Consider the following 19,326-nt stretch of genomic DNA (forward strand, 5'->3'; position numbering starts at 1 on the left):
AAAATCAGGGCTCCGCTTTCGCTCAAGCGGGTTGCTGCCGCCTCCGTCGTTGGATCGCCGGGAGGATCGGGAGCACCCGCCGCGTGGACCCCCGCGCCGAGCTTCAGGCAGCGACAGAGCGAAACGTGCGGGAGGCGCGGGAGGAGCGGGAGGCGGAGGAGTTGAGGGCGGCTGCCGCCAAGGCGGCACAGGAGGAGGAGGCAGCGAAGGCGTGCGCCGACGCAGCGGCCAAGGCCTAAGCGGAGGCTGCGGCTGTGGCAACAGCGGAGGGGGCCTTGCTCGTCACCCCTCTGTGTGTCGCGGCGCCCGAGGTCCCGGAGCCCCCGCCATAGGAAGCCGGCGGCGACCAGCCGGGATTGGAGAGGGAAGACGACGTCGTCGTCCCGGAGAGGGAGGCGGCACCGGCCCCGCCGACTGGGGCGGCCCAAGGCGGCCGGCCTAACGTGCCGCCTGCGCAATCGGCTGGGGGCGAGCCGGCCGCGAGGACGGACCTGGTGGTCCGGTCGCCATCGCGCCAGCGCACGGGGAAGGCCGCATTGGACCCGCAGAAAGCCGCGGGCCCTAGTTCGTCGGCCCAGGACTTGGAGGCGGCCAGCGCCAGCTCGGGGTGGACGCCGGGTGGAGGGACGGCTGTGGTGAACGTGGCAGCGCAGGACGTCCGGAACCGGCTTCAGTCCCAAGCTGCGGCGCTGAGGAAATACAATGACGAGTTCCTTGCGACGCGGGCGGCCATTCGGGTTAGTCTTCCTATTTTTGCTCTTTTTTTGATCTTGGTTTCTTCCGTGGGGGCGCGTCAGCGCACCCACTGGGTGTAGTCCCCGAGTTCTGAGTCGGCTGCTGAGCAGCCGGCTTGGAACTTCTTAGCGGGCTTTGTTTTGCTATCTTGTTCTCATTCGCTCCTCTGCCTGACTTTGCAGGACTACCACAACCTCCGCGCGGCTGCCTTCAACTCCCAGGCTCGGGAGCTGACCCAGAAGAATGCTGACCTATCTGAGAGCCGGGGTAAGTGCTTCGTCTTTTATTTCACGTGGGGGCGCGTCAGCGCACCCACTGGGTGTAGTCCCCGAGATTGGGGCCGACTGCTGAGCAGTCGGGTCGGATCTTCCTTGACGACTTCTTCCTTATTGCTTCTTTCTTTTCTGCCATCCCTGCAGCGGCCAACGCCAGTCTGAGGGAGCAGCTGGCGGGGCTCAGGCCGCCCTCCGTGCTAAGGAGGCCGAGTTTGACGCCTTGGCACAGGAGCGTGACCGCCTGGCCAAGAGGTTGGCCGACCAGGAGAAGAGCCACAAGGCGGCCCTGAAGGCGGTGCTAGACAACGAGGCCGCCCTCCAAGCCGAATATGAGACAGAGGCGGCCAGCTGGGCCGAAGCGAGGCAGTCACTGATCAACGGCTATGGCCAGATCGAAGACTTGGTTGACGGTAGGCCGCCTTCTTCTTCGTCCTTGCTTGCCGCTTGCCGTTTGGCTCATTTTCTGACTTGGTGTTTTTCTCTTCTTTCTCTTTCTTTCTTGCGCAGAGTACTTCCCTGGCTACTCTACTGCCGCCAACCAAGTCGTCGAGGCCCACCGCGAGGCACGAAGGCAGGCTGGCGCCGAGATCGCGCCGAACGCTCGCCGGTCACTAGAGGAGCAGCTCTTGGCGATTCAGGCCCGCCTCCAGCCGGCTCACCGCATGCTCCGCCAGCTTCAGCGTGTTGGGGTGCAGGTGTTGGCCGCTCTCTGGCCTGGTGATGTGATTTCCCGCACCCCCAGTCGGACTGCCGACTGGCTGGAGGTGGTGGTCGGCCGCTTTGAGGCCTGGAAGGCTTCTGCGGCTCGGTCCAGCGCCAGGCGAGCGCTGGAGTTCGCCAAGGCCTGGTATCCCGAGCTGAGTCTGGACCAGCTGGCCACCTGGCGGCAGGAGGCCGACACGGAGCTGGAGCCGGCGCGGCCGGCTATCATCCAGCGGGCTTCGGCAATTCCCGACTACACCGACACCAACGCCTTCGCTCCTGAGGTGGACGACAACGGCGTTGCCCGGCCGGAGGAGTGGTTCGGGCTGAACCCGGCAGACGGCGAGGACTCGGCGGAGGAGATCGACTCCAGCGACGAGGGCGAGGAGGAGGAGGAGGAGGAGGAGGGTGAAGACGCCGCGCCAGATGGTGGAGCGGCCGGTCAGCCTCAGCTTGACCGTGCCTCCAGCAACAAGGCACGCGCGGGTGCACCGCCTGCGGCCGGCGATGATCAAGCCGAGACCCGCCAGCCGGCCACTCCTCCAGCCGGCGGCGCCGTCTCCACCGACCAGCCCGGCTCCCCTGCTACGCCCTTAGTCTAGTCTGCTGCCTCTACTTTCCTGTTTCACCATTCTTGGAACAGTATTTTGTTAAGTTTGCACAATTCCACCCACTGGGGGTGTATTCGAACTATGTTGACTGCCCGCCTGTTGGGGGCCTTATGTGTAAATATAATTATGCATGCATTTGGCTTTCCCTTGTTCTTTGCTTTTCATCCTTCGGCTGTTTCCTTCGCCGCCCTCCCTTGGTTGCCGCCTTCCCAGCCGGACAGCTGCTCTGCAATCTGTGGCTGGGGAAGTGCTTGGAAAGGCAAGTACTCTAGCTTTGTTGGATTATAGCGAAGTGATCGGGAGGCCGGCCAGCCGGCTGTTTTGACAGCCGGTAGGCGTGGTTGGAGGCCGTCTTTGCGTTATATAAGTTCGTTGGTCCTTAGCCGTTTTTCGTGTGGGCATCCTTTCTGCCTTTGGCTCTTGCCAGTCGGACAGTCGGTTCTTCGAGCTGCGACTTTCGACAAGAGAGGGCTCGGGTGCCGGCACACTACTTGTCTGACTTCAGGTAGAACTTTTAATATAACTTAAGGCGGCCAGTCCCCGGTCCGACTAGTCGAACCCGGTGCCAGACAAAAATCAAATGTAATAATACATTCATGAGTATGACACTCGTCATTCATTGATAAAGGAGGGCAGTTCCCGAGTGTGCCTCAGGGGGCCCGTTTGTCTCATATTTTAAAAAAATGGTAGCATGATACATACTGCTTTCAACTGTAAAATCTTCTCGGGAGGTTTGCGTTCCATGGTCGCTCCGACTCCTTGCCGGAATCATCCCTCTTGAGTGCTCTTGGTTTTTGTGCGTCGATCAAGTAATAGGAGTCGTTGCCTAGTGCCTTGCAGATGACGAAAGGGCCTTCCCAAGGGGCCGAGAGCTTGTGCTGGCCGACTGTTCGCTGAATCAGCCGAAGCACAAGGTCGCCTTCTTGGAAGGATCTTGGCTTGACCTTCCGATTGTGGTAACGGCGCAAACCCTGCTGGTAGATGGCAGACCGGCTGAGTGCTAACAGCCGGCCTTCTTCCAGCAGGTCGACGTCGTCCTCTCGTGCTTCCTTGGCCTCCGCCTCCGTGTACATGGTGACCCGAGGCGAGTCGAACTCGATGTCAGTCGGGATGACAGCCTCGGCACCATGTACAAGGAAGAACGGAGTGAAGCCGGTTGACTTGTTTGGGGTAGTACGCAGACTCCAGAGGACAGCCGGCAGCTCGTCGAGCCAGCAGCCGGCCGAGCGCTCCAGTGGTACGACCAGGCGGGGCTTGATGCCGGAGAGGATGAGGCCGTTTGCTCGCTCGACCTGGCCGTTTGACTGTGGGTGGGCAACGGACGCTAAGTCCAGTCGGATGCCTTGTGTCGCACAGAAACGTGCCAGTGCTCCTTTGGCAAAGTTTGTGCCATTGTCGGTGATGATGCTGTGCGGCACGCCATACCGAGTAGTGATGTCGGCGATAAATGTCACGGCAGTCGGCCCGTTCAGCTTCTTGATCGGCTTCGCTTTGATCCACTTGGTAAATTTGTCCACGGCGACAAGCAGATGTGTCAAGCCGCCGCGGGCTATCTTGAATGGGCCCGCCATGTCCAGCCCCTAGACGGCAAAGGGCCAGGTGAGGGGGATGGTCTTGAGTGCGGAAGCCAGCAGGTGTTGTTTGGAACTGAAGACTTGGCATCCTTTGCAGCATTTGACTATCTCTTTGGCATCTTCCAACGCAGTCGGCCAGAAGAAACCATGGCGGAAGGCTTTGGCCACAAGTGATCTTGAGGCTGCGTGGTGGCCGCATTCGCCTTGGTGGATATCCTTGAGGATTGCTACACCCTTTTCTGGCTCGACGCAGCGCTGGAAGATCCCAGTGACGCTGCGCTTGACAAGTTCTTTGTTTATTATTGCATATGCTCTGGCTCGGTGTTGCACTAGTCTTGCCGAGATCTCATCAGTCGGCGGCTCTTTGTTGACTAGGAAGTTGAGGATGGGCTGGGCCCATGATGGAGCTGTGACTTCTTCTACTGTTAGTACGGCCACTGTAACTCGGGTGGGTGGGTTGGGTGGTGGAGAGTTGGAGTCGACCAGCGCTTCTTGTGCCGCTGCAGTCCCCGGGCCGACTGCTGCAGTCCCCGGGCCGGATTCTGAAGTCCCCGAGCCGCCTGCTGGGTTCCTCCAGTCGGATCCTGCTGCATCGGGGGCGGGCGGTACGAAGATAGAGTCCGATTCTGGAGACGGCTTGATAGATGGTTTGAGGAGGCGCTGGAGAGAGACACCGGTTGGTATAGCCTATCGGGTGGAGCCGATCCGTGCCAGGGCATCTGCTTGGTCGTTGTCGGCCCGTGGCACGTGAAGGAACTCGCACCCTTCGAAGTACCCACTGATCTGCTGGACGAGGAATCGATAGCTCGCCATATTTGCATCCTTGGCGTCCCAGTCACCAAATGACTGCTGGACCACCAAGTCTGAGTCGCCGTAACACAGGATCCGGCGTATGCCGAGCTCTTTGGCTAGCCGGAGCCCGTGTATGAGCGCCTCGTATTCAGCCACGTTGTTGGAGGCGGCAAAGTGGATTTGCAGCGTGTATCTGAGCTTGTCGCCTTTGGGAGAGGTGAGGACGATGCCGGCTCCCAAGCCGGTGCGCATCTTGGACCCGTCGAAGTGCATCCGCCAATGAGTAGAGTCGGGAGCCGGCGGTAGGTACTGGGTCTCGGCCCAGTCGACGAGGAAGTCGGTCAATGCTTGAGACTTGATGGCGGTGCGGGGCTGGTAGAAGATTGTGTAAGGCGCCAGCGCAATGGCCCATTTATCCACCCAGCCGGATGCATCCCGACTGCCTATGATCTCGGCAAGCGGGGCGGTGCATACGACCGTGATGGGATGCTCTTGAAAGTAGGGCTTCAGCTTCTTGGCGGTGAAGTACACTCCATAGCACATCTTCTGGTAGTGTGGGTAGTTTTGCTTTGAGCTGGACAGTACTTCGCTTAGATAATATACCGGCCTCTGGACTAGCTGGGCTCGGCCTTCTTCTGGGCGCTGGACCACGATGACTGTACTGACCACTCGGCTAGTTGCGGCAATGTAGAGGAGCATGGGCTCCTTCTCAGTCGGCGCTGCCAGGACAGGTGGAGTGGTCAGCATCTTTTTCAACTCATGGAAGGCTTGGTCTGCTTGGTCATTCCACTCGAAATGAGTGGATTTCTTCATGAGTCGGTACAGGGGGAGAGCCTTCTCTCCTAGCCGGCTGATAAAGCGGTTTAGGGAGGCCAGGCACCTGGTGAACTTCTGTACGTCTCGCAACTTGGTGGGAATCTCCATTCTCTCAATGGCCTTGATCTTCACAGGGTTGCACCCAATGCCGCGTTCGGAGACCAGAAAGCCTAGAAGCTGGCCGGCTGGTACTCCGAACACGCATTTCTCGGGGTTGAGCTTGATCTGGAATCGGCGCAAGTTGGCAAATGTTTCTTTGAGGTCTTCCAGCAGGGTGCCGCGCTTTTCTGTCTTCACCACAATATCGTCTACGTAGACGTGGGCATTTCTGCCGAGTTGCTTGAGGAGGCATTTCTGCATGCAACGCTGAAAAGTGGCACTGGCATTCCTCAAGCCGAATGTCATAGTCAGGTAACAGAAAGCTCCGAATGGTGTGATGAAGGCGGTCTGCTGGGTCCAACTTAATCTGGTGGTATCCTGAGTAGGCATCCAAGAAACTCAACAGCTCGCATCCGGCTGTGGAGTCTATTACTTGATCAATCCGTGGAAGCGGATCTTTGGGGCAGGCCTTGTTGAGGCTAGTGTAGTCTATACACATACGCCATTTGTTATTCTTCTTCAACACCAAGACTGGGTTGGCAAGCCACTCTGGGAAAAACACTTCCATAATAAAGCCGGCGGCAAGGAGCCGGGCTATCTCTTCTCCTACGATTCTTCTCTTCTCTTCTCACAGTCTGCGGAGGGGCTGCTTGACCGGCTTCGCGTCCGCTCGGACGTGTAATTTGTGCTCGGCGAAATCCTTCAGAACACCCGGCATGTCCTTTGGGGACCATGCAAAGATGTCTCTATTCTCACGGAGGAAGTCGACGAGCTCGCCTTCCTATTTACTGTCCAGGTTTGCACCAATGACTGCAAACCTCTCCGGGTTCTCCGGGTCCAAAGGTATCTTCTTCGTCTCCTTGGCCGGCTGGAAGGAGCCATGCGCATCATATTCCTTGGGGTTGGGGGACAAGGCTGGCTGCTTGCCGGCCATGGCCACAACTCGATCCAGCATCTTCTTCTCTTCTGCCACTACGAGGGACTCGGCCAGTCGGCTGCTGGCTGCAGCGCACTTGATGGACTTCTTGTAGTCGCCGGCCACTGTGATGATTCCCTTCAAGCTCGGCATCTTCATCTTCAGGTAGGCGTAGTGGGGCACAGCCATGAACTTGGCCAGAGCAGGTCGGCCAAGCAAGCCGTGGTAAGGGCTTTCTAGATCCACTACCTCGAACCAGATTGTTTCTAGGCGAAAGTGATCCGTGTCTCCGAAGAGAACATCCATCTTGATCTTGCCGATCGGGAACAGGACAGGCCGGGTACGATGCCATGGAAAACGGTCCAGCTTGGCATGAGCTGCTTCGCCTTGAGGTTCAATTTCTCCATGGTGTCGCGGTACAGTATGTTGATACTGCTTCCGCCATCAATCAGAACGCGGGAGAATCGGGCAGCCCGCCTCTCTATTGCGAGGGTGACATCCAACACCAATGCGTAGGAGCCAGGGGACGGCATCACCTCTGGGTGATCGGCCCGGCTCCAATTGATAGGCCTTTCGGACCAATGCATGAACTCGAGGCTGCTGGAGGCGACTGCATTGACCTCTTGGTGCTGCCGGCGCCGGCTGCGCTTGTCTTCAACCTGGCTCGTGAAGACGACGTAGGCGGCGTGATCATCAGGGAACTCATCTTGAATGGCTCCGACTACTGGTCGAGCAGCCGGCTGCTGGGGGGCTGGAGGCGGCACCAGCCCCTCGCCCTTGGAGATCCGGGTGAGCCAGTGGCACTTTCGGGTCATGTGGTTGGATGGCTTCGCGCCGCTGTGGAACTTGCAGGGGGCATCGAGAGTCTGCTCGTAGGAGAAGGCCGGCTGCCAAGCCGGCCTGCCGCCCTTCTTCTTGGGAGCGGGCCGCTCTTCGGGCTGCTCGTCTTCGACTGTGGCCACCTGCCGACTGGTGGAAGGCGGCATGGGGCCCTGCGCTTGTGGTCGTTCTGGTAGGGGCGCCGATTGGAGTCGCCAGTCGGCGTCTTAGGAGCCGGAGCGAGCACCTTCCCAGAGGCGTCCACTCGGAGCTCGGTCTTCATCGAGGAGTCGGCTGTGGCGTACTTGTCCGCAATGACCAGCAGCTCGTCGAGGGTAGCCGGCTCATCGCAGAGGAGTCGGTGCTTGAGGAGGGTGCCCTCTCGGCACCCGGCGGTGAAGTATTCGATGGCCTGCACCTCGTGCACCCCCTCGCAGGAGTTGCGGAGCTCGGCCCACCGCGTGAGGTAGTCGCGGGTCGATTCGTTGGGCCCTTGGACGCATAAGGAGAGCTGGCGGGGCTTGGGAGGCCGCTTGTACGTGTTGGTGAAGTTGCGGACGAAGACTTCCGTGAAGTCCAGCTAGCTGTTGACGCTGTAGGGCTTGAGGCTGTTGAGCCAGGTGCGTGTCGTGCCTTGCAGCATGAGAGGGACGTACTTCACTGCTACGCGCCTGTTGCCGTTCGCTATACTGACGGCGGTAGAGTAGTCGATGAGCCAATCTTCCGGCTTCACAGAGCCGTTGTACTTGGGCATGTCTCTGGGGAGCGAGAACCCTTTGGGGAAGGGTTCGTCGCGGATGCGGGGGCCAAAGCATGGCGTGCCGACATCATCTTCTTCTTCTAGCGCCAGGGATCGAGCTAGGCGGTTGATCCGGTGGCGGGCGTCGTTCTCGCCGACTCCCTCGCGGCGGCCTAGTCGGCCACCGAGAGTCGGATGCGTGACAGGCGGCGGGGTGGGACATCTCTCTCCACGAGACGAGGGAGGAGGCGGATTGCCCTGGCGCTCCACCGCTCGAGGGCGGCCTTCCGCGTCGCGCTCGATGGTGATTCGAGTCCGGCTGCGGCTAGCAGCCGGCTCCTTGTCCTTTCTTGCGCGGGCGCTGCTCGCAGTCAGAGACTGGGATGTCGCGGCGTGCTCTCGGCGCGGGGGAGGACTCTCAGCGCGGGCGCCGGCTTCATGTCGTTCTGCGGCCGCGTCGATCAGCTGCTGGATGCGCCTTGTCATGTAGGGGAGCTCATCAGCCCCCAGCCCATTCAGCTCTTCTGCTGCCGCCTGAGCAGCTCGCAGATTTTCGAGCGGTGTGGCGTAAACGGGGCGGCCCGCCCCCAGCATGCTGGCGATGGCCGCGCCGCGCTTCTTGACGAGGCCGACTCGGCTCGGCCCGCCGTGAGGCGGCGTACCAAAAGCGGCGCGGTCGACTTCGTGCTGGTGGGCCTCAGTGAGGCGTCTCATGGAGGCTATCTTCTGGCCCTCCGCGATGAGGGCGAGACGACGTGCCTCCAGGGTCTCGGCATCGGCATCGGCCAGGATGGGACGGACAAGTCATGCATCGCCGCCTGTAGGGCGTCGTGGGCGCTCTCGCCCGAGTCGGCGACGTGGCTGATGACCAGCACCTCAGTGACAGCGCTGCTGCCGCTGTCAGCTCGAGGGAGAGGGTCGTCGAAGACTACCACGTCGGAGGGGTAGGCGTCGAACGATGCCGTGTCGGAGTCGACAAGCATCGGGTCGGTGGAGCCGACCGACTCCAAGTCTACAGCAAGCTCGCTGGAGACGTGAAGCTGGTCGAGGAGGCTGACGAGGCGGCTCTCGGGGTAGTCCGTACCCGCGTCGGACGCGGGCTCGTCGGAGATGCGAGTATCGCCAACAAGATCGGCGAGGCAGCTTGCCGCGCAGGCATCGTCGACGCCTTGCAGCATGTCGGGGCAAGCGTCGTCGGGCGTAGCAGGCTGGCTGCGCTCGCGGGGGAGAAAAGGGGTTCCCGTCCAGAACAGGACTCCGGACGACGGTGCACCTGTCCCCACGGTGGGTGCCAAATGTCGGGTGGTAGGTGCGACATATGACAACGGGTGGCTTATCATTGTGGGAGCCAGTAAAACATCGCCGGTGCCTGGAAACGGGATGAGGCGAAGGCATGCACGCCGGCGGATCTTACCCAGGTTCGGGGCTCTCCGTGGAGATAACACCCCTAGTCCTGCTCTGTGGGGTCTCCGCATGATCACTAGATCAATACAAGTCGCTACAAGCGCTCCTTGAGCTGTTTGGATAGAGGAAGAGGAAGGGCGAGGCTAGCTCTCCTTTTCTCTCTAGGTGGTATGTGGAATTCTATGTCATCTCTCTTTGCATGGGTGCCCCGGGGGGTTTATATAGACCTACCCCCCAGGGGTACAATGGTAATCCGGCTGGGCGTGGGTCCCAGCCGTCAGTGTCTATGCTCGCTGGCTTCTCCGCCAGTCATTGGGGCCCGCCGACTGGTGGGTCCCGCCGACTGCCGGCTTCTTGGCCGGCAGGCCGGCCCCACCGCTTGGGGGCTTTGTCGGCGGCTGGTTACTGTGGCCTCGCCTCTGATGACGAGGGCTTTGTCGAGGTAAGCGTGGCTACAGTGTCACCGCCTTGCGAGCTCTCACTGTAGCCTTACCTCGGCTTGTCTCCTTAATGGGGCGCATGCTTCGAGGGAGGGAGGTAGCCGGCTATTGGGAGCCGGCCACATCCCTGGCCGACTAGAGGAGGCCAGGCCGCCTTCAGATGTCTCTCTGGCAAAGGGGCCCGTCGCCCACGGGCCGTACTGGCACCTGTCGTGGGTGACATCGAGGCCAACATGGCTACACTGCCGCGCCGGACGGGGGATGGCTGGCCCGTACGGCGCCCTGTGGCCATGCCTATTCCGGTATTCGGGGGTAGTGGGCTGTACTGTGGCCACAACCCATCCTATCGCCGCTATGTGGGTACAGTCTTGGTGGGTGCAGTCTTGGCCGACTTCTGGGAGCCGGCTTTCTTCGTGGACGGCTTCTGGGGGTCGGTCCTCTTGGGGCCGGCTTCCTGGAGTCGGCTATCTCGTATCTTTCTTGGAGGAGGTTTCTGAGGCTGGGTCGCCTTCTGGGAGTCGGCCCTCGGCCGGAGGAAGGCGGCCCTATGCTTTGTATGCTTGAAGGCTTGAATGGCCTGGTAATTTTTTTGAAGAGCCAGGGGGAGTTGGTTAGGCTACCCGTGGCTATTTACTCCGACAAGAAGCCCCCGGGTATATTGAGAATTCGAAGAGACTTGCAAAGATATCAAATCATGCATATAAGAATTCAGAGAAGAATCAAATAATATTCTTAGATGATCAAGTTCATAAACCCACAATTCATCATATCTCGGCAAACACACCGCAAAAAGAGATACATCGAATAGATCTCCAAGAAGATCGAGGAGAACTTTGTATTGAGATCCAAAGAGAGAGAAGAAGCCATCTAGCTAATAACTATGGACCCGAAGGTCTGTGGTAAACTACTCACACATCATCGGAGAGGGTATGGTGTTGATGTAGAAGCCCTCCGTGATCGAATCCCCCTCTGGCAGATCGCCGGAAAAGGCCCCAAGATGGGATCTCACGGGTACAGAAGGTTGCGGCGGTGGAAAAGGTGTTTCGTGGATCTCTCCGATGGTTTCAGGGTATAAGAGCATATATAGGCGAAAGAAGTAGGTCGGTGGAGCTGCGAGGGGCCCACGAGGGTGGGGGCGCGCCCTCCTGCCTCGTGGCTTCCTTGTTGCTTCCTTGACGTCCACTCCAAGTCTCCTGGATTGCGTTTGTTCCAAAAAAAGATCCTCGCGAAGGTTTCATTCCGTTTGGATTCCGTTTGATATTCCTTTTCTGTGAAACACTGAAATAGGCAAAAAAACAGCAATTTGCACTGGGCTTTCGGTTAATAGGTTAGTCCCAAAAATAATATAAAAAGGTATATTAAAGCCCATTAAACATCCAAAACAGATAATATTATAGCATGGAACAATCAAAAATTATAGATACGTTGGAGACGTATCAGGGATCACTCCTTTAAAGGTGGTTTTGGTGGGCTTGATTCTTGATGGATCAATACCCATTTTGCGGACAGTGTCATGATAAAGCAGGTTAAGACTGCTGCCGCCGTCCATGAGGACTCGTGTGAGATGGAATCCGTCGATAATTGGGTCGAGGACCAATGATGCCGAACCTCCATGATGGATACTGGTCGGATGGTCTTTGTGATCGAAAGTGATCGGACAGGCTGACCATGGGTTGAATTTTGGGGCGACCGGCTCTATGGCATAGACGTCCCTTAGCGCACACTTGCGCTCCCTCTTGGGAATATGTGTAACATATATCATATTCACTATTTTGACCTCGGGGGGAAATCTCCTCTCTCCCCCTCTGTTCGGTTGGGCGAGGCTCTTCATTGTCGTCCTCGCTAGGCGGCTCTTTCCCCTTATGTTCGGTATTGAGCTTATTGGCCTGTTTAAAGATCCAACAATTTCTGTTGGTATGATTAGCAGGCTTGTCAGGGGTGCCATGAATCTGGCAAGGCCGATCGAGTATTCTGTCCAAACTGGATGGACCATCCTTGTTTGTTTTGAATGGCTTCGTCCGCCGTCCAGATTTGGAGCCGCTGAATCCGGCGTTGACCGCCGTGTCTTCGGTATCGTTATTGCTGTTTCGGCGCTTATGCTTGTTGCATCATGGTCTACCGTTGCTGTCTTTGGCTTCGGCGGTGCCAGGGCCGCTGGTGCTGTTGCTTTGACGAGCCAGCCAGCTATCCTCTCCCGCGCAAAAGCGGGTCATGAGTGCGGTGAGGGCTGCCATGGACTTTGGCTTTTCTTGGCCGAGGTGTCGGGCAAGCCATTCGTCTCGGACGCTGTGTTTAAAGGCCGCGAGGGCTTCGGCGTTCGGACAATCAACAATTTGGTTCTTTTTGATTAAGAACCTGGTCCAGAGCTTCCGGGCTGACTCTCCGGGTTGCTGGACTATGTGACTAAGGTCATCGGCGTCTGGAGGCCGGACATAGGTACCTTGAAAGTTGTCTCTAAAAGCATCCTCCAAATCTTCCCAGCTACCAATAGAGTTTTCTGGGAGGCTGTTTAACTAGTGTCGTGCTGGTCCCTTGAGTTTTAGGGGGAGGTACTTGATGGCGTGGAGATCGTCACCGCGAGCAATGTGGATATGGAGAAGAAAATCTTTGATCCATACTGCGGGATCTGTCGTTCCATCGTATGATTCAATGTTCATGGGTTTGAACCCTTCTGGGAACTGGTGCTCCATTACTTCATCGGTGAAGCATAAGGGGTGTGCGGCGCCTCTGTATCGAGCGACATCGCGACGGAGTTCGGATGATGTCCGTATGTGGTTTTCGGCCCGGGTGAGGTTGTGCTTATCGCGCCAGGCCTGATGGCCATCCTCTCGTGCTGGGGCGCGCCCCCTTGATCCATAGATTGATCTTGTCTGACCGGCTCTATTGTCCAGGCCCTGTCATAGGTCGTAGGTATATCCTGGGGCCGATGTCTCCCTGCCTCTAAGGCGGGGTGGTGCGGGCTGGTGTTCGGCCTGAGTGGCCGCTCTATCCCGTCCGCACGGTGGCCGGTCTGGTTCATCAGTGCGGTCATGTTTTGACGGTATTGGCTCGAGGGCCTCGTCGTCGAATTGTGGTAGTAACCGACGCTTCGGATAACTTCTTGGTGGGCGTTGAAGCCCATACTCTTCGGCGGCTAGGAACTGGGTCCATCTGTCGCTGAGTGTATCCTGTTCGGCTTGGAGCTGTTGTTGCTTCTTTTTTAGGCTTCTCGGCATGGCAATTAGCTGGCGCTTAAAGCGCTCCTGCTCAAGTGGTTCCTCTGGCACGATGAAATCTTCATCACCGAGGCTTACGTCATCCTCGAAGGGTGGTAGATAGTTGTTGTCCTCCGAGTCCTCGTTCTCGATCGGGTCGTCAGGGTTAACTTGCCCCCCTCCCATTCATCATGTTCAGATGTTGGTTCGACGGGGGCTTCGGGGTCTTCGGCGTTATCCTGAGTGTTATTGTCTCCGGTGCCGGTACTGCTGTCTTTGTCGCGACGCGGTTTTGAACGGCGCCGCTGACGTCGACGCTTTGATGGTGCCTCAACAGGCTCATCCTCGACCGGATCCTTCCTGCCGTCGTCATCATCTTCTTTGGGTGTGTCCACCATATAAACGTCATATGAGGAGGTGGCCGTCCAACGTTCGGTAAATGGCGGGTCTTGGCCTTGTTCGTCTCCGGCATCGTCATTCATACCATCGATGTCTTCGAAGGCGTAGTCCAGCATGTCGGTTAAGTCCTCGACAGTGGCTATGAAGTGGGTGGTGGGTGGGACGTAAAATTCCCCGCTCTCAGCCCCTAGTCCGGGCTATGTGCAATTCGATAGTGATTCCTCTGTAATGGCGAGGGATCGCATTAAGTCCAGAGCCTCGTTTAAGAGCGAGGTTTGGACGGGGAAGCGAGAGTCCGTGGAGCTAGGCGGGGCAGGAGTCTCCTGGCCAAGCTCACGTGACGCGGACCTCGAGAGTTCGGAGCTAGTATCCAGAGGCAGGTCCGACTTTCCGATGACAGGGGGAACTTGGTTAATTTCCAGGCCTGCCGGTGATGCGGTCCCCTCCGGATCTTCGGTGGCGAGCTCCATAGTTGTAGAGAGTCCGGCGGGCTCTAAACTCCTGTCTTCGGACCTGGTAATATGCTCCAGATCTAAGGCCAGAGCGGTGGTTGGGGCCGCGAACCCTTCGAAGATCAAGTCTCCTCAGATATCAGTGACATAATTCAGATTCCCAAAACTGATCTGATGACCAGGGGCGTAGCTGTCGATTTGTTCGAGGTGGCCAATCGAGTTGGCACGCAGCGACAAGCCGCCGAACACGAAAATTTGACCGGGGAGGAAAGTCTCCCCTGAAACAGCATCGTTGTGGATGATCGATCGGGCCATCGAACCTTCTGTCGATGGCACAGTGGAACTCTTAATGAAAGCACCAGTGTCGGTGTCAAAACGGGTAGGGGGTCCCGAACTGTGCGTCTGAGGATCGAAGGTAATAGGAGGCAGGGGACACGATGTTACCCAGGTTCGGGCCCTCTTAATGGAAGTAATACCCTACTTCCTGCTTGATTGACTTTGATGAGTATAGGGGTTACAAGAGTTTAACTACCTCGAGATCGTAATGGCTAAACCCTAAATGTCTAGCCTGTATGATTTGTCTTAGCCTCTACGGACTAAACCCTTCCGGTTTATATAGACACGGGAGGGGCCTAGGGTTGTACAGAGTCAGTTTACAGAGAAAGGAAACTACACATCCGGACGTCAAGCTTGCCGTCCACGCAAAGGAGAGTCCCATCCGGACACGGGGGAAGGTTTTCTGTCTCGTATCTTCACGACCCATTAGTCCGGCCCATGTAGTATAGGCCAGCTCCCTGAGGACCCCATAATACAGGACTCCCTCAATGGTCACAACGCAAAAAGAATCACTCGATTCCGATAAACGGTTTGAAAGTTACGGCCTCCGGAAGGTTTAATTTGAATTTGAACGAATTCAAATTTAAACAGTGCAAGCATATGAGATTTTGGTACTGTGATAAATGCTGGTTTTTGTGAATGCATAGGAAAAAGAAACACCTAATGAATAAAAGATATAGCTAGTTGAAGTTAGAGTTGAAATCTGAATATAAAACAAAGGGTTTTTATCAGTTTTGCCATCGGCTGTATAACGCTACTCAATTTTGCCACTAAACATTTTCACTACTCAAAAATGCCACTGTTCCGTTAGACACAAGCTCAAAAAGACCATTTTTCACTGTTATCGTTTGGTCAATACACGTTGACTGAAGTTAGATGACAAAACTACCCCTATCCCCGTTTGTGAACCCCCCTCTCTCTGTGTTGACTTGTGGGACCATTTGTAAGGGGCGCATGAAAAGAGAATAAAAATGGCGTCAAGAAGTTTTGAACCGAAGACCATGAACTCCAGCAAGGAGCGAGCTAACCAACTAAGCTAAGGAGATGTTCTGATGCAGATGGAGATATATCCCTTATATGTTGATATGGAATAATATTCCAACACAACAACGTCTCATATATTTTCTTGTTGCTAGCTAATTGGACTTGGGTTTGAAAGTTAGTATGGACAACACATCTGCATGAGCGGCTGGCCGGCTGGAAGAATATGTCTGGTACTAGTAGACATAAACAAATGATGCAGACCGTCACGCCCAAATTTTTTTTACGGTCACACACTAATTGACAGAAACAACACATATGACAGTAGGATCACATGGTATTGTAAATTTCTCTGAAAATTTCAGCATGGTGGCTGCCCATTTTTCTGAAAACGACACAAACACAAAGTTCAATTTAGTTAGGTTCAGACATCGTGGCTGCCCATGATTAGATAATGGTTCTGTTTAGTTAGGTTCATATGTCGGTATATAAGGATTGTATCTCCTCATAGAACAAAGCGTTTTCATGGTTCAGTTGGTTAGCTCATGCCCTTGTGTACCCCGTGGTCTTGGGTTCGAACCCCCACCCTCCCAAACTTTGTTCTCTTTTTCTCATGTGCCCCTTACAAATGGGATAGGGATAGTTTCGTCATCTAACTTCAGTCAACGTGTATTGACCAAACGGTAACGGTGAAAAATGGTTTTTTTGAGCTTGATCTAATAGAACAGTGGCATTTTTGAGTAGTGAAAATATTTAGTGGCAAAACTGATTAGCGTTATACAGCCGATGGCAAAACTGATAAAAACCCTAAAACAAAAAGAAACAGAAAACATCTGGACTGTAGCAACTCCTGTAGCGGACGCCACGTGACGGTTCTTGATTGGCCGGGCGCGTGTCCTCACCCAAAACAGAGGAAAACGACGGCGGCGGCTCGGGCGTCGGCGGTGGCGCTCCTCCGGCGACTCTCCGGCGATGGGGGAAGTGACGGGCGGATGCGTCGGTGAGTGGAGGAGGTTGTGGTGGTATCGAACGGCGTCGATACGTCCTCTGTAGGCGACGGCGGCGAGGTGAACCTCGGTGCTCCGGCGGCGGCAGACGTCGGTGGCGGCGGCGTCCTAGTGCCCAGCAGGGTTTCCCGGGGTGTCAAAAGAGTTCGGCGTCGAGTGGGGAGGGTTCAAGGTCGACAAGTGGAGCGGCCGGGGCGTCCTTACGGTGGCGGAAACAGCCGGCGAACGACGGCGACCGGCGGAGGTTCTCGGCGAGATCCAAATCGCACCAGCGGCTTCGTGTGGTCGAAGGAGGACGAGGGGAGGCTGCGGTCGGGTTCCCTAGGGTTTAGCTCGCGCCTGGCGTCTTCAGGGTACACGGGAGGGGTCGAGCGCACGAGTTGGACTCGAGGGCGGCCGCGGCTGCGTGCGGTGCGGCGCGCTGTGTCCGGCTCGGGGAGGAAGAAAGTGGCGCAGTGCGGGGCCCGCTGGCAGTGACTGCGAGCGGCGAAGAGCTGCGGGGGCTGACGCTGCGCTGCGTACCGCTTCGGGTGAAGTGGGCTGCGGCGACGGGGGTTGCTGGGCCGCGGCGGCTGGCTGGCTGGCTCTTTTTTCTTTAAACAAACCACATTAAAAAATAAAGTAAAGTACAGACAAAAACCAGAATAAAATCTAAATAAAAATATATAGACATACGGTAACAATATATATACACCTAATGTAAACTACAGGAACAGCAGTTCCTATTCTAATGCAATTTTTGAAAACACAATTTTATGCAATAGGCCACACAAACAGTAATAAAACAGTCAAATAAAATATTTGGAGACTATGAAAAAATACCAGAATATATCATATGAACTGAAAATAATATTATGCACATTATGAACATTTTTAAAAACAGGGGAGAAGTCATGTTATCTCCACTCCAATAAATTGCCTTTGTTGCATAATGATTTGAATATTACAGAAAAGCAAATAATGCATGGAAAATATGAGATGCATATGAATGATCTAATAACATCCTAATTTAGGAAAATTGGGATGTTACAACGGCCTGCACCATTCCCTCTCGGCGCTCCACGCGTAGGTTCTCTGTTGCGGCCTCCTAATGCGTCACCGGAGCAGCCCGTCGCCGAGAGTTTGAAGAAGGAAAGGGGGTCCATGTGGGGATGCGTGACAGGGGCAGCGGTTGAGAGAAAGTGAGTGAGTGGTAGGTGTGTGTGTGTCGGGGGGTGAGGGCGATTTGATAAGGCGAGATGGAATTGAGATGTTCGTGGGCGCGCCCGTCTACGAATGACTAGAAAAACTTGACCTATCACTTTCTTGCTTCAAGATATTTACGTTTGATCTGACGACAATCGACACGTTCAACCCAAAATCCTAAAAGTCTGACGTTTGGGATATATATCTTTTCCGAACAACAATGACAAGAAAAAACCGGCAAACGTGCGTTTGCTTCTAGTTCATATGAAATCCCTTCACAGGAGGATTTCACGATTATGTAGTTTCATATTGTATTTACCTTCGTTGTTTGTCCGTGCGTGCTGCACGAGGAAAGATATGTTAATAAACAGGGTGACAAAAATGATGTTCAAATTTCTTGCTTCCGTTTACCCTAAGGTACTCAATCTCCTCGCTTGCGTGGTGCACACAAGTTTCCACCGGATTCATTTTTCGGCTGCAAAATCGCGTCAATCTTTTAAGGTGTGTTTGGTTTCAGTTATCGAATGAAATGTCGCAGGTCCGACCTGTCTTCGGGCCGCGTTCTCGTGTTTGGATCGAAAACAAACTGGAACCCACTCGATCCCACAAAGAGAATATTCGACCCAGATTCATCACGCGCTCGTTCCTCCAAATCAGTGGAACGACGCGGAATGCCTTGTCGCTCTCCTATCACATCTCTCTCCCGCACGAACGCTCGCCTCACGATCGCTCGATCCGCGCCGCCGCCGCTCCTGTCGCTCGATCCATGCCACCGGCTTCTCCTCTCGCTCCATCCGCGCAGCCGCTGCTCCTCTCGCTCGATCTGTGCCATCGGCTCCGCCTCTCCCTCATCACCGCGAGCGACGGCGGCTGTGTATATATTGTCATATATTTTAGGATTTTGGAGGTTCAACCGATAGATTTTGGCATATATTATATAAAAAGATATATGAGATACTCAAAAGGTGAGTTGGATCAAATTCATTTGGTCACCGTAACCAAACCTCGAAATGAAACCGTTCCATTCTACCAAATTGCACTACCAAACACATGAATGGAACCGACCCATTCTATAGAATGGAATGTCATGGAACCATGCCATTTCATTCCACTTCGTTTCCGAACCAAACACACCCTAGACGCCCGCGCTCGCGCCGCCGCCGCCACGTCGGATCCGCCATGGAAATGGAAGAAAAGAAAGCTGCTGGCGTTAACGCCGTTCCCACCAGCCACCGGAGCAGGGATCCGGCTTACCTGCTCCCTCCCATGCTCCCATCCGTGCTCCCATTTCATCAGTGGCGGAGCCAAGATTCGAGGGGGGGGGGGGGGCGAGTACGTATATTGATCTAATCTCGTTGGTAATTACTCGTCGCTCCTGCTAAAACTGTTGATCGTTGGGGGGGGGGGGGGCAGGCCCCTGCTCGCCCCCCCCCCCCCCCCCCCCCCCCCGCTCCGCCCCTGCATTTCATCCTATGGCTATCTTTTTCTCTTTTTTCTTTCTAATCTAATCATCCCCTGATTTTAAAGGGGTGGGCCCGGGCCTTATTTTGTTCCAATCATATCAAGCCACGTACAACTCCGCCTATATTGTCTCAACATAGCCGGTCCCAAGCCCGGGTAAAGAAGGAGAGTTGTGATAGACTTGGCGAGCCAACGTAAAAACTCAGCCACTCTTATAGAGATGAAACCCAAAAGACCTCTAACCTATTCCAACTTGTTTGGGACTAAAGGCTTTGTTGTTGTTATTATTATTGTATATCAAACCACGTACACGGAAGCACGGATGGGCACGCTGAAAGGAGGCAAGTCTCGTCCCTGCAGGAGCAGCAGCAACAACAACAACGCGTGGC

Source organism: Aegilops tauschii, chromosome 2 (genome assembly GCF_002575655.3).
Source record: "Aegilops tauschii subsp. strangulata cultivar AL8/78 chromosome 2, Aet v6.0, whole genome shotgun sequence".
NCBI lineage: Eukaryota > Viridiplantae > Streptophyta > Magnoliopsida > Poales > Poaceae > Aegilops > Aegilops tauschii.